Genomic DNA, 16,391 nt, shown 5'->3' on the forward strand with positions numbered 1-16,391 from the left:
AAGACTGAGGAGTGTGGTGATAATCCTGTGCCTTGACCTAGGTTTTAATCTGCCTCAATAGTTTGTCAGACTAGTTGGTGTTTACTTGGAGAGAGGACCTTCAACTGGCCTTCAACTCAGCATGTAGCATAGGCTGGCCTCAAACTCTCAGTGATCCCTCGCCTCAGTTTCCCAAGTGCTGAGATTACAGGCATGCACTACCATGCCAGGCCATGCTCCAATAGTTCTGGATGCAGATCTTCCATAGAACTAAGGGGTAAAGTCTAAGACATTTCAAGACAGTTACATAAACTGTTCGTTCTGAGCTGTTGTCCTCCAGTCTTACTCAGCCTTTACTTGTTGCAAGGTCAAGTCTTATTAATTATCATGCAGCTGTACATCCCACTTGTGCCCTTAGCTGAATGGATTTTTTTTTTTTGCATATAGACTTCTGAGTGGATTCAATTGAGAAAAAAGCATTGATGAAAGAATTGTTGAGCTCAGGAAATAAATTTCAAAGATTCTAATCAAAACTTTTTTTTTTTTAACTTGGCTTTTCTCTTTCATGACCCTGAAACCTCAAACTCACTATTCTCACTATTTGCAGAAAGAAAGCCCAGCTATGTGCATGTGAGCATACAGGCACACACATGCACACACACAGGAAATCACTGCGGTGTCTATTCATATATACACTGGAAAAACCCACCAGAAACTGGTGGTGGTAGTTAGTCATGGAGACAGATCTTCTCTTTCCTAGGCACTTCATCAGATAATCAGAAATTAATCTCCTTTCCCCTCTAAAATCATTTCAGTATAAAACAAATCACTTCTATGAGTGTTCAGAAAAAAAAAATTCATCAATTTCCTTTAAGAAACTAAGCATTTATGGCCAATATAAATGGAACTGGCCCTTTTGTGCAGTTATATAGTAAATGCAGCAGACTGGAATGACTTTAGCAGATGTTAAGTAATGGACTGTTCAGATTCATTTTCCTTTGTGCACTTGAGTGCTCCAGGTTTACTGGGGTCAACAGGAAGAGTATGGGAGGTTTGCAGACTAAGATGAGTAACAAGCACAGTGATTGGGGGACAAAGCCCGCCACACATCTACTCCCCGGTATCTCTCTTCTCCAGCCCCAACGATCTGCAGCAGTAGCAAGTACAGGACTTCAATTTTCATTCCTTCATAAGCAGTATGTGGAACTCCTGGGGAGCCATGGGATCCACTGAAAACAAGGAAGCACAGGAAGCCCTCTGTACTTGTTTACAAATCTGCTGCTTGTTCTGAGCAGAGCCCAGCAGTAAGATAGTATACAAGTGAAACAGATGTTTATTGTTCATTCCTTTAACAAGTATCCCTCTATTGACTATTACAGACAATGTTAATATGCTACTATGCTAAGGCACTGAGAACTGGTTTCTGAATAATTCAAGTCACAATCCCTTCCTCTCCAGTGCTTACAGCCTGGAGATTTCTAATGATAAATAATAACCAATGGCAGTGTTTTATTTAAAAAGTACGTATTGTTTTGCCTACTCTGCTCCCTCCTGACCATTTTCATATCTATGTCCTAGAAATGATGATTTGCCATTAATTAATTTTTAACCATAGTGTTGTAAAAAAGGTATCCTGTTTCATCATCTTCATTTTCCCATCAGAAACTAATCATTAAAACACTAATCCATTTTGTACTATCTGGGATGAGAGTGACTTACAGATTTTGCCAAGAATAAATTCTATCTGTTCTAGTCAAACAAGTTCATAAGGCAGAAATAAGCCCTAGAGTTAGAAGGAAAATGAATTTCAAATAAAGTTTTCAAATAAATTTTATTAACTGATCCATTCATTATATGAATAATTTTTGCAATCTAATCATTTGAATTTATATCTATACATATTTGGAGACAATATGGTAGTGACTAAAAACCTGGGCTTGTTCAGTCTCCAGCACCACACACACCCACCCACACACACACCTTAAAAGTAAGAAACTAAAGAAAGCGTGGGCTTCCTAACTACATTTATCTTCCCAAAATTAACTCAGTATCCTCATGTGTAAAATGAGTATGATGGTGATAATCCCTTCCGGAAAGAACTATCTGAAGCATAAAGTGAGTTTGTTAATGTAAAGCACATTTTCCTTCTTGACTTGAGGCATCATTTTGGTCTCAGGCAGCAAGAGTGTGCGTTTACTTTACAAGGTTTCCCAGCAGTGTCTTCCACTTTCCTAGTCTGACTGGGTAATGGTACCTTCTATCCACCCCTCAGATAGCTCTAGACAGTTAAGAAAAGACAAGGACACCAGAACCAGGAACCAGAATAAAGACCATGGAGCTGAGGAGATGGCAGAGTAAGAGCACGGAAGAACACCACATACCGTGCCTACCAATTGTAAGGCACTTTTTCTGGAGCACTGACTAAGTTGCTCTAAACCTTTGACAATTATCTAGAATGGTAACGAACTTAGGTTTGACAGCTCCTGCTAACTTTTCCACGTTTCCATTGGTGGGCTGGAGTTTGGAGCTGCTCCTACCACCATTTTGCTGATGTCTCCTCCCTGACTAAGACATCAAAGATTTATTTGCTCATGATTCTCTTCTCTCCCAAAATGGGACTACTGAGAGTGCCCATTTGATCTGAGGTTTAACAGAGAAAGTGAGAAAATAAGTGTCTGGCCCATTTGTACATACTCCACAAAACGTTACTAGTGATCCTTCTGAAATACAATGTGAGTTGAAGGGCTTAATGTTCCAGTTCCAGGAAAACTCCTACGCCAGACTGCAGAAGATTTACTTCCTGTTTTGAGACCGCTAAAGCAAATTCATTTATTCTTCAGCTGCAGTCTATTTCATCCTTGACCAGAGTCTGGATCCACCCACAATGACATTTTACAAACATTATAGTATTTCTTAAACTAAACCCTGGGCAAAAAATTGATAAAATACAAATTAAATTCATATACAGATAAAAGACATATGTGATATATGGTAGTATTCCCTGGAGCCCTCCAGAAAAAATAAATAGAAAGAGGTGCCCGCCAGAGCGGCTGGATTGAAGGGAGCCGCGAAGCGCTCAGCTGCCGCCGGGACCTCCTGCTCCCCGCCCGGGCGCGGGATGCCTAGGCCGCCGCAAAGAGCGAGGGAGAAGCGGGCTTGAGCCCAGCTGGCCCGCAGAAATGAGTGGTGGCTTGGGGCCGAGTAAGAGCACCGTGTATGTGTCCAGCTTGCCCTTCTTCCTGACGAACAACGACTTATACGGGATACTTTCCAAGTATCGCAAAGTTGTGAAGGTTACTATGATGAAAGACAAAGATAGGAGGAAAAGGGGTTGCATTTATATTGTTTTTGAATAAAGACTCTGTACAAAGCTTCACCAGCGCCATAAACAACAAACAGTTATTTGGTAGAGTGATAAAGGCAAGCATTGCTATTCATAGTGGGAGAGCGCTGAATTCATCCGAAGGCGAAACTACTTTGATAGATCGAAGTGTTACGAATGCGGGGAAAGTGGACACTTCGGTTATGCTTGTCCGCAAAATATGCTCGGAGAACGTGAGCCTCCAAAGAAGAAAGAAAAGAGGCAAAAGAAAACCGCGGAACCGGAAGAAATGGAGGACGCAGCGGGCAGCAGGGATGACGGGGGAGGACCCTGCTCCGGACAGCCTCAGCCAAGCCATCGCCTGCCAGCAAGCCAAGGTGGAAGAACAGAACAAATGGAAATCCAGTGCAGGGGGCACTTCCGCCTCCGAGGATTCCCAGCGCCCGAGGATAAAGAAGAGCGCGTACGTCAGGGTCAAGGAAGAGCTTGGTGATTAGAACTGTGCACTGGAAATGTCAAGAAAACGAAACCCACCATAGCACGAAGTATTTGTGTAAAAGGACACTTGGTATTGTTTTACTACCAAATACTGCACAGAAGATAAAACATAATTTTTTAAATTATCGTATTTTGAGCTGGGCACAGTGACAACTCTGGGAGGCTGAGGCAGGAGGACTGCAAGTTCAAGTCCAGCCTGGGCAACTTAAGAATTTAGCAGAACCCCTTTCAAAATAAACAATTTAAAAAGCTGCACCAAGAATGTAGCTCAGTGGAAGGACCTGGGTTCAATCACCAGTACCAAACAAAAAACTGCATTTCTGCCTTGCCATGGCATAGTAGAGACTTAGCATCTCTAATCCAAAAATCCAAAGTGCTCTAAAATCCAAAACGCTGAGCACCAATATGATGGGTTGAGTGGAAAATACCACACCATGCAAGTATAATTCATGTGCAACACTATGAAAACTACTGGATCCAACTGCCTTCAGGGTATGTACATAGGTATATATAAATCATAAATGAATTTCATGCTTACACTGAGGTTCCATTACCAAAATACCACATACGTATATGTATGAATTCCAGAATACTTGTGGTCCCAACTTACGTTGCTGCTGTTGTTTTTGAGATAGGGTCTTCCTATGTAGTTCAGGCTGGCCTTCAACTTACAACACAGTAGCCCAGGCTGGCCTAAAACTGTGGCAATCCTCTTGTGTCAGCCTCTTTAATGCTGGGACTAGAAGGTGAGTGTCTCTGCATCTGGATGGACCCAAGTATTTTGGATAAGGGATCCTCGACCTGTATTAAAAACCAGAATTTGTTAGTAATGAACTTGAACTAATTTTAATAAAAACAAATGCTACAGGCCAAGAATATAGCTCAGTGGCACAGCACCTGCCTGGTAAGTGGAAGGTCTTGAGTCTGATTCCTGGTACAAAAAAAAAAAAAAAAAAAACCAAATACTGTGATAATAATGCTGTTGTTACTCCATAAAGAGATAGGTATTAAAATGATTTATTTGAAAACTTCACTGTAAATGCTTTCATGATATCTCACTGTTTTGTAAGTGCTTTTGAAAGACAGTCTTTAAAACTGAAAGAACTGAAAAATAAGTGGTTTATTGTTAATAGTACTGTTAATAAATTTTTCAAAAGAAAAAACAGACAAAAAGAAAAGGAAAAAAAAAAAAAAAAAGGAGCTGCAAAGGAGGTCCTGCCAGAACAGTGAGAGAAAGCGTGTGGGAATGCCACAGAAAATACCCGCAAAAGGAGGCACTAATACGGATCATCTGGAACCCTCATGGCCTCCTGTTGTTATTCTTAACTTCCCAGAAATTAAGTGCTCAAGTGATCTGAGTAGGATCAGAACAATTGGCACCTCTTAAACTGCAAGTCAGTATTTAGTAAAAACTACCCTCTTCTCCACATGTTATATAGATGTCATCCATTCCCTGGACACTCTCCCATTCATTTCTTCATGAGCCTCATGACCTGCCCACTGAATACCAAAGAGATGTCGGGTAAAGAATCATTGCCAGGATGTGTGATTAACTTGGCTAACTGTGAACCCAGTTTTGCAATGAAAACCTCACATTGCTGCCATTCAAAACTTTGTAAAAGATGTATCCGTGGTGTTTTTCTGTGCAGAAAAGTGCACTTTGTATTTGTCAGGTATGATTTTTAACATATGTTTCATATCAAATACAAGAGAGGTCAAATGAAATCTAAAAAAAAAAAAAATCCCAGCAGGATCAGTTTTGAAAGATTCTTCCAGCACATCTGGGAACCTCTGAGAAAAATTAACTCAACATTCTGGACTCTTGGGATGGCCAGATTATTAACTGGTTTTGCAGAGACGCTCTTCATGCAAGCCAAGACACGTAAGAACTATTTTAGATCTGCAGGCCATTAAATACTGTAGTTAGCCTATTGCAGGCTAAATACTGTAGTTAGCCTATTGCAGGATGAAAACACGAAATATTCTAATGGTATGTCTAGTTCTACTCACAACAGAAAAAAGAAACCATCCATTTGTTAACGATTGCATTTGGCAGGCGAGACTCTATGGCTAAGGTGTTAATGGAAGATTGAATATCAGACTCTTTTTGTTTCCTAAAACAAAATTAAACACTGCAAATTGTAATAGAGCAAATTTCACTATCGCATTGACCTTAAATCTGGCATAGCTTATGCATAGAGAAGCAATAGAAACATTTCTCCTACAACTTCACATAAAATCCAGATCCAGATTATACGTTTTTCCTTTTTGTCAAGTACTTTTTGAAAGGTAAATTCAAGGAAAAGAATATTAAAGAATATAATGTCATTTGCAATGAGAGAAATTCAAAACATTTCCCTTTTTCCCCACAAAGCCTGAAAGTCTGTTCACTACTGGGCATTCCTGAGCCTCGCCTTGGGAATCAGTCTTCTTCTTATCCTTATACAGTGCTACAACCTGAACTAGACAGACTTAGCTTCCTGCCTATACAGGAGATACACATCCCCCAATCCATGTTGATTCCACTGGGCAGAAGGAGATTTAAGGTAGCTTGAGATCCATGGGGAGCCTAAAATTATACTGATTCTTGGCACCTCATTTCCTTTGGATGAGGCCTTGGCACTGTAATTTTGGTTTTAGGTTTCTCACCATAATGTATAGCCTTGATGGTGAACTGTTGGAGAGCAGTGTGCCTTAAATAGGAGAAAAACAGTCTAGTTGCAATTTGGGGGAAGATCCAAATGATGTACTGAATTGAACTTGAATTTATACACTTTTGATTATTATTTTTCCCAGCCACATATGGTGTCATAGCTAGATAATAATCTAAAGGATTAAAATAGTCAATTATAAATGATTTTTTCTAATGAGTATATTTAGTAGTAAGTTATGGCCTAAACAGTTTTCTACATCTTCATGGAAAAAAAAAAAGGAGCTATTAAATTGCAATGACAAAAACTAAACATCCAGGGGGCTGGGGATTTAGCTCAGCGGCAAAGCGCCTGCCTGGCAAGCGCAAGGTCGTGAGTTTGGTTCCCAGTACAGGAGAAAAACCAAAAAAAAAAAAAAAACTAAACATCCAGCCAGGGAGTAGCTTCTTTTACTTGCAGTCATTATGGAGGCATTAACTCCTATATATGATATCAGTGCCCCAGTGCCATAAATTTAGAAGCACCAGAACACTGGAAGAGGTGAAGACACATGTGTCAAACCACAACACTTTGGCATAATGATTACCTTCTTTAATTATGATAGCTCAAGTGGAGTAGGATTTATGACTCTCATCTTAATGGTTTAGAGATCAATAACTTATTCTACAAATATTTATTGCATGTAGCCCTTTGAGACCCATGAAATTTAGAAGAGACCGCAAACAAAATGAAAAAGAGATCAGATCTGAGATGTCAAGTACCACGGAGAAAGTGAAGCACGAAGAGGGAAGGAAGTTTCCAGTTAAACACGGTGTCAAGAAATGCTACACCACAGAGATGACATTTGAGCAGGTACCTGAGCAGAACAAGAGTTCTGTGGATACCTGAACAAGGAAAGCATCAGGCGGAAGGCTGCGCAAGTGCAATGCCCAGAAACAAGTCTTTACTTTTGCTCTCATCATTTGCACATAGCTCATTTGATAAACATCAAACACTTTTTCCTTTCTTTCTGTCTGTCTGTCTGTCTGTGTGTGTGTGTGTGTGTGTGTGTGTGTGTGTGTTTGTCTCACTGGAGATTGAACCTACCCCTTTCATGTTTTAAATTTTGAGACACGGTGTTACTAAATTGCCCAGGCTGACCTCAAACTTGCAATCCTTCTGACTCAGCCTCCTAAATAGCTAGAATTATAGGTGCATGTCACTAAACAGCAAACTTTTTCTACCAAAAATTCTATGTCCTTCAGAGTCCACCTGAGTCATCATAATCCTGTTGACATTTTTAATGGCATAGCTATAGGTGACAAAAAACCATATCAACTATAGCAACTTGGAAGGGATTTAGCTTTAATTCTAACCCTTTTCTTTAGTAATAAAAATGGAACCCCGAGCCTTTGCACTGAGCTACATACCCAGACTTTTTAAAAAAAAAATTATTTATTTATTTATTTTTATTTTGAGAAAAGGCCTTACTAAGTTTCTGAATTGCCCAAACTTGGTCAAACTTGTAATCCTCCTATTTCAGCCTTCTCAAGTGCTGGGATTACAGGTTCTAACTCTTAACTTTGCCAATTTTTCTAATAAGGAGACGAAGGCTAAAAGAAATTAAATAACTTTCTGAGGGCCACATACATGGTCAAGTGTGTAAGTGCTTTAAATTTACTGCAGACATTTCTAACTTTAAAGCTCGTTCTCCAAACAGCTGTATCTATTTCCAGCCACTCTGCCCTCAAATAAATGCAAGGAGGCTTCTTTCATTTACCACAGATGTATCGCAGACAACATAAATAACTTCTGGCTCTCTGTGTAACCTTCTGTAAGTCACCTGACTTCTTAAACTCTGCTTGCCCATCTGTTCAGTAAGGATGGTGAACTAAATCTGTTAAACACATTCTAGCCACAAAACTACGATTTTGTGATAGTATTAACTTTGGCTACTTTAACATAAACAGTCTGCATCCTGCTAAATCAATGATGTATGTAGTCAGTAAACACATATTGATTGCTTTCTCTCAGAATCAGGCAAAATCTATAAATGTCATGCCAGCAAGTACTTTTTACTTAAGAATTTAATTGTGTGCTTTGGGGTAGACAACGTAATGGTTTGATCTAGGTATCTTGGCCTCATGTAGACTCCTGGGTGGCAATTTGTATGCCTGCAGACCCAAGGAGGAGCTTTTACTAGGTGCCGTGGAAGGGGTGTGGACACGGCCGGATGCCAAGTCAAAGCCATTTTAGGAGTGTGAAGAGCTGTGTTCCAGTCAAACCAAATTCTGTGTGCCTATCTTGTTATGCATTTTAACTTATAAATGTGGAGATGCGATCATTGATTCAGGTGATATAACTGAAAAAATAATAGGTATATATATATATATATATATTTATATAACAAAGTAGACTCCCTTAAAAAATGTAAAATGACCAGGTGCTGCCTCTCTTCCTACTCTAGTCACCGCATTTACTGGCTCTTTAGTGCCTGTTTCAATCGGCAGCAGCACACAGTAAGCTCCGAGCGTGGCGGCTGTCTACATGTTTGTCTGTCCTTGTGGCTCCCAGAATAGTGGTCACTGGACAACAGGTTAGCCACAAGTATTTATTGAACGGAAAACTGAATTAATTTCACAACTGAGCATAAAACTGAGTTTTAAGAAGCCAGCATCAGTTCTCAGCTAATGTCTCAAAATCAGCAGTCAAGTCTTGGGACTGTAACCCTCAATTATCACTAACAGTTGTGTCGCTAACATTGGTCCTCATTTCCTCAGCCACAGAGCAAGGATGGAGGTGAGAAATGGGCCCCTCCAGATCCCCAAATACCCGATCCTTTGATCTCTAGTGCTAGTGTAGAGTATAGAAAACATTTGGTTTGGGCTGAAAGTGCAGCTCAGCAGTAGATCACTTGCTTAACATCTGCAAAACCCTGTGTTAAATGCCTAGTGCTGCAAAAAAAGGAAACTAAACCAAAACAGCAACAGCAACAACAAAATACTTGATTTAGTAGAAATTTGACCTGGATATCTTGACCTTACTTGGACCAGCGATGAGAATAAGTGCATGCTGAGCGATGCAGGAAATGTACAGTAGAGAAGTGGTTTGGGTGGTGAATTCCTTAAGCAATTCGCAATCACAAGGGCCAAACTGAAAAATATCAAAACCAAACAAGAGTGCAAATGAAAGAAAGACCATGAAAGGGGGAACACTTGTCCTGTTGTTTGGTACTACAGTCTCTTTAGGGATCAAGAATAGTGCCTCCGCCCCATGTGATATGGAGGTAACTGAGGTTAAGCAACCACATAGGAATAAACCATTAGCTTGCAGAACTCAAAACTGTCTAAGCCTCCTGATTGCTGATCCTGCACTGATCCCTTTACCAGACTCCCTCCGTCCATGTCCACGCTGTCATCTTCATGAGGCAGCAGATCACAGGTGAACAAACTGGAGATAATTGCAAAAGCAAGTCAGCAGGGCACATTTGTACCCTCCCTGTGTGAAGTGGAAGCTTGCACTGGACTGTGTGACCAGGCCCCGCCACTAGGCACCCAGAGGTGACAGAGCCCGGTGGGTCAGCAATAGAGTGAGTGCCCTCGGGAGTACTGATTGTGGCTGAGCACAGGGACAGGGCAGCTATAAGCTCTGCAGGCTGTCACACCAACCAGGGGACAGAAAGAGGTGCTTTTCCCAGCAGCCAGAGACTGTTCACAGCTTTGACCCTTGATGACCATGCTCCTGGTCACCAATTTCCAAAGCTCTGAACCATTTGGGACACTGCCCACGACCACACTCCCCACCATCGCCTTCCCTCGTTTCCGGTCACTCATCACATCTCGACATATCCTTCTTCCAGCTGCCCGCCATACCCATCCTTTTCTTTCCATTTTCCCAGTCCCTTCGGCTCATGAGCACCTCTGCTCTCCTCTACATCACAGCAGTCTCCTTGTTCCTCCACGACTGACATTTCCAACTCTGCTCTCTCATGCAGACTTCCCAAGCCCCTGATCTTCCACAACATGGAGGACCAATTGACATCCAAAACCTTGGGCCCCCCAGCTTCCATCTAGTTTCCAATGTTTCTCCCATGTGCCTCCCATTCCCAAGAATTGTTTACCCAGCTCTTGCCCAGACACACCTCATTAAGTTTGCCACCATGCCTGGGTTCGTGGGTCCCACTCACTGTGGACACCCTCCTACCACCTTCTCACCAACCCAAATGTGCTTTAAAAACATGCTCAAGTCATACTTCCTCCTTGAAGACTTGCTCAACAATGTTGCCCACATTGTTGCTTCAGCCCCTAAACTTGATGTACCTTAATAACTACACCACACAACTTCACATTTGGAAGAGCTTACTGTCGGGCTCTGTATCTGTTTTGTGAATGTCTATTTCCTGCTTCTCAATCAGAAGGTAAGGTCTTAGAATCAATAAGTTTTCCTTGTGCCTTTATAGCTCAGGCAGCAAAACCTATGGCATGAGTGCTACAGCAGACACACAGAGCCCTGTCTGTCGGCACGAGAGCCATGTCACCTTAGCATTGCCCCAACAGCTGAGCATTCAGACCTAATTGCAGTGCTGGCACTGTGAGATAAATAAGTGGGTTTGGGGGTGCAGTTTGGGCACTCAGTCTCTAAAAGCCTTGCTATTACTGCTTTATAGCAACTAAGCCAGTGACATCTAGGACTTAAATGCAGTAAATTCTTGAGTTGGGCGTGGTGGTGCCTGCCTATAATGCCAGCACTCTGGGAGGCTGAGGCTGGAGGGTTACGAATTTGAGCTCAGCCTGTGCAATTTAGAGATGTAGAAAGTCTCTATCTCAAAATAAGAAGAAGAAAAAAAAAATGGGTGGAGATATAGCTCAGTGTAAAGGTCCTGGATTCATTCCCAGCACTGGGGAAAAAAAAAAAAAGAAAACAAATACAACCCTACTTGATAAGTGTAATAAGCCCATCACAAGTTGATGGAGGAAGTATCTTCTTGCTCCCTGATACAAATAATTGAACTCAAAATTTAGTATTTGCAGGCTAGCATTAATGAAACAAAGGCATTAGAAAGGCACTTTATAGAATAAAGACTTTGGGGAGCTGAGACTACAGCTCAGTGGTACAGTAACTGCCTAATCATTTTGCATAACCAGAATTTGATGCCTGCTGAATATGAGCTCATTTCCTCCTCCCCACCACCCTGGAAACCACCATTCTACTCTCAGTTTCTATTTTATGCATCTTTTTTAAGCGGAATCATGTGCAGTATTTGTCCTCCTGTGACTACCTCATTTTCTTTAAGATAACGTCTGCAGAGTTCATTCATGTAGTCGCGTACAACAGGATTTTCTTCATTCGAAAGGCCAAGTGATGCCCCCTTATATGTATACACTATCTTTTCTTTATCCACTCATTCATTAATAGAGGTTTCTCTTATGTCCTCATTTTAACTGTTGGTAATGATGTTGCTCTGAATATAGGAGTGCAAAGAGCTCTTCGAGATCCTGATTTTCACATGTTCTTTGATATTAATCTCCAAGAGAAGGCTCTTGTGCCAGACTGTGAATTCACACACTCCGTTCATCAATAACATCTTGCTTTGGTAGAAAATGTCAGTGGAAGCAAACAATGCCCTAGTGATGTTCTTGAGAATTTCAATTATTACTGCAATGAAAGTAATTCATCCATGAAGTTGTTGGTGAGACAACAGACTTCACAGTAATGAAATGAGCACACTGAACAATACAGATAAGTAGAAAGTCCCTTTTAACACTGAAATCTGTATTTCACTGATCGAGGATACATTTTTGAAAACTACACATCACAGTCGCATAAAGTTGACCCCAAAATGTATCACTGTTACTTCCAGTAATGTATTATGAGAAATCTATTAATTGGACTTGCATGAGTCAAAATATCCCAGAAGAATAAGTAATATAGTATATATGTACATGTGCTGCTATTTAAGAACATAAAGATTTTATTCTGATTATAGAATAAGAATTTGGGGAACCCATTCTGGACCCCTCCTGTCTCTCAGGAGCTATTCCTATTCCCTATTCCCCTACTCCCATTCCCCATTCTTTTTTCCAATAAATTTTCCTACTCTTATAAAAAAAAGGACAACAGGAAATGGTATATTTTTATCTCCAACAATTGTAGTGGAGCCAAGCATGGTGGTGCACACCTGTAACCCCAGCACTGGGGAGACTGAAGTAGGAGGATCGTTGTGAGTTTGAGACCAGCCTGGGCTACACAGTGAGCTCAAGGCCAGCCTGAACTGCACAGCAAGACCCTGTCTCAAAAAAGACAAAAAAAAAAAAAAAAAAATTGTACTAGACCGTAGAGCAATACCTTTGTAAGAATTACTAATTTAATTTTGAAACCAACCTTGGCATTGATTACTTTACTTTACAGATAGATGCCCCAGGAAAAATCAAAGAAAGAAAGTATATGAACTTTAACTTGACAGCTGACTTTTGCCTGGCTCTGGTGTGCCTTGTTTAGGTGTGCTGTTTGGAGCGCTTTCTTTTTGAATGGAATTCTAGCAACATCTTGGTATTTTGAAGCTCTCCATAGGCTTTCATTTTTCCACTTCATTAGGTGGTGTGTATTAAATTGTAATAATAAAGAGGAATTAGTGATAATGAGTAGCTTTCTTTAACTCAAATTCTCTCAACACTGGGGCCCCACTCACCATATGACAATGTAAGTCTTCTAGCTGAACCCCTTTCTAAAGAATATGCAGGGGCTGGGGATTTAGCTCAGCGGCAAAGTGCCTGCCTGGCAAGCGCAAGGTCGTGAGTTTGGTTCCCGGTACCGGAGAAAAACCAAAAAAATAAAAAAATAAAAAATAAATAAAAAATAAAGAATATGCAGTTTGACAGTCCTGCTGGAGAACAAGTACATTTGGATGAGAAAAGACACTCGATGCAGACTATGACATTCTCAACTCTTAGAACTTTCCACATGGTCCTAGACTTGCTGTGAAAGTGGGAGTTTTCTCCATCTGTTCCATGTGGAAAACATGATCATTTTCTGAGGTTATGTAGAGTGAGACACAGGAAGTACAGGGACTCCGGTTTCAATTGCCATCCTGGATTTAGGAAATTCCCTCAGGAAGAAAATGCTGCCTGTTTTGATTGCATCTGTAATGGTTGATACATTGTGTCAACTTAAGTCTAAAAGCCTAACTAAGTAACTCAGCAGTTCTGCATCCTGGAGTGAAAAGGACATGGCCTTATGGCTCTAGGATGTTGTTCATTGTGTCAATTTGAGAAGTTTAGAGGGTTAACTAAGGGACTGGAGGGGGCAGGGTCCTTACTTTGTATTCATCTTGAGCCTGTGCAAGAGGAGGGCATGGAGATTAGGTGAGGGCTACATGCTCTTGGGTGGCGGGTAGCCTGCTTACAATATAAGGGAGGAAAAGAGGCTTGTTTCTCCCTTTTCCCTGTTGACGCTTTTGCTGTCTTGTGCTGTTTTGAAGTATTGCCCTTGTGCCCTGCCACTTGGAGCCAGCTGATTAGATACTAAAACTTGTACAAACTGTAAGCTAAATAAACTTCTCCTTTCTTAATTTTGTACATTAGGTATTTTGTCTAACAGCAACAACAAAAAGTAATCAAGACACACCCTTTGCCCAGATACATTTGGATGAGAAAAGACACTCGATGCAGTCTGGATTTCCAGACAGACAGACAAGGAGCAGTGTGTGAAGTGTCCAGATCATCAGTATGCCAACACTCAGCGAAATCACCTGCCTTTGGAAATCTATGACTTTTCTGTATTATGAAGACTTCTTGGGGAAGGCTGTGGTTGGAACAGCCCTGAATTTACTGTTGTTCTGTGGCTCTTTTTGAAACACTAAGAAATGCCCATTGTCAATCCAATGACCAGGCTCTCAGCTATATCCTGCTCATTTCTCTCCTTCTGTTTTCTCTGTTCCTTGCTCTTCATTGGCTGTGAAGACATCTGCATCCTCCAGCAGACTACATTTGGAGTTGGGTTCTCTGTGGCTGTTTCCACTGTCCTGCCCAAAACCATTACTGTGGTTCTGGCCTTTAAGTTCACTGATCTAAGCAGAAGGATAAGGCAGTTGCTGGTGTGAGGAGCTCCCAACTACATCATCCCCATCTGCTCCCTAATCCAACTCGCCCTGTAGAATTTGGATGGGACCAAATCCACCCTTTATTGACACAGATGCACACTCTGGACATGGTTGTATCATCACTGTGTGCAACAGAGGCTCACGCACTGCCTTCTACTGTGTCCTGGGATACCTGGGCTCCCTGGCCCTGGTGAGCTTCCCTATTGCTTTCCTGGTCAGAAACCTGCGTGACACGTTCAATGGAGCCAAGTTCCTGACCTCGAGCATGCTGGCATTCTGCAGTATGTTGGTCACCTTCGTCCCTGTGTAGTACAGCACCAAGGGAAGGTCATGGCAGCCATGAAGGTCTTCTCCACCTTGGCCTACAGTGCAGGGCTATTGAGCTGCATCTTTGTCCCAAAGTGCTGCATCATTTTGTTAAGGCCAGAGAGAAATTCTCTGTCTGGATTCAGACACAAAACTCATTCTGTGAGAAAGAAACCTTCTTACTATTAAACATATGTGCTTCCTAAAATACACAGAAAGCATGAACGCAAACCTGGATCAGTTTTGCAGTGTATTATTTAAATATGGCATTTACATCAATAATAAGTGACCCTAACGTCTTTCTTTGTAGTGTTGTGCTCAGTGCAACAGAGTTATCAACTTTTCAGTTCAGTTTTTCTTCTTATTTTTTGTTTCCGCCTAGTAAGTTGGAATTTGTCCTATCATTTCTGACTGTGATTATATTATACACTTTTGTCTTATCTTCCTCCTTTCTTAATTTGTAAAGCGCTAATGAATTCTTTTCTCTCACCATGGTTTTGATTCCTTTAATGTATTTTATTGCCCTTTTTCCTTCTGAGCATGCCTTCAATATGATGATTACATGGTTTAGTAGTTTGTTATAAAATAACAAAGAAAGAAATAAAAATTGAAAAATAAAGTAAGAATTCATCTTACAGTGCAGCTGAATTAAAAGCAGATCTTCATTAACATAGTTTCCTAAGTAGTATTTATCAAAAGTAACATTTTTGATATGTGTTGATCCAGAACGCCTTTTATGTAGCAATTGTCTTTACACGAAGTTTGTTTGTCATCATTGCATCTGCGTACAGCTGTGCAGGTTTTGTACCACCCATAGCACTGGCAGAGGAAGCAAGCAGAGACTGACCTACAGCCCACGTGCTTACCCAGTCATCAGCCCTGAGAATGGACCCGTATCAAGGCTAGAGCGACCCACCTTGCCAGTTTGTCCGGGATTAAGTGGGACTCTCAAGGGTCCAGTCCGGATAGTCCTAGGCAAGCCTCCCTAGTCAGGGCACAGCCATGCCACAAGTGCTGGCTTTTGCTTGGCATCCTGCTCCAGAACTGTGGGGCTGAAACCCGGCACTGGTGATGTCATGTTCACATCAGCTCTTCTTTCTATGTTTCCCAGGTGAAGGAGCCGAGTAACCACGCCAGCATCCTGACCAAGCCTGATCCAAGAACCTTCTGGACTAATGATGATTCAGGTATGGAGGGCAAAGGCCCTGGGATGCCCAGACGCATTCTGCATTACCTGCTTGTCTGCTTGTGCCTGGCCTAACACTTTGCTGTCACTTTCATCATCATGCAAGTCCTTTGGTCTAATCCCTTTCTTTAGTGTCTGAAGCATACAGGCCATCAGGTACAACTTTTGGATGGTGAAGTATGTCTGAGTATGGGAGGAACAAAGGAATGGGTTTATTTTCTGGAATGGAGGAGAATAAAATGGGCAAGTACCTTGACTTAAGTTTCTCCTCAGGGATAAAGAAGGGATCTACAAACCTACATGAATCATGAATCACACTTCAGAATACTTATACAAATATAAGTTATACTGTAAGATCTGGGGATATCAAGC

At 41.3% G+C, this 16,391-nt stretch overlaps 1 pseudogene; it reads left to right on the top strand.

The window, feature by feature from the left end:
* The first annotated feature begins 3,158 nt into the window (after window positions 1–3,158).
* Window positions 3,159–3,798, top strand: LOC102018769 (annotated as a pseudogene).
* Window positions 3,799–16,391: the final 12,593 nt, after the last annotated feature.

This window comes from Chinchilla lanigera, unplaced genomic scaffold (assembly GCF_000276665.1).
Source record: "Chinchilla lanigera isolate Chin_1 unplaced genomic scaffold, ChiLan1.0 scaffold00038, whole genome shotgun sequence".
Taxonomy (NCBI): Eukaryota; Metazoa; Chordata; class Mammalia; order Rodentia; family Chinchillidae; genus Chinchilla; species Chinchilla lanigera.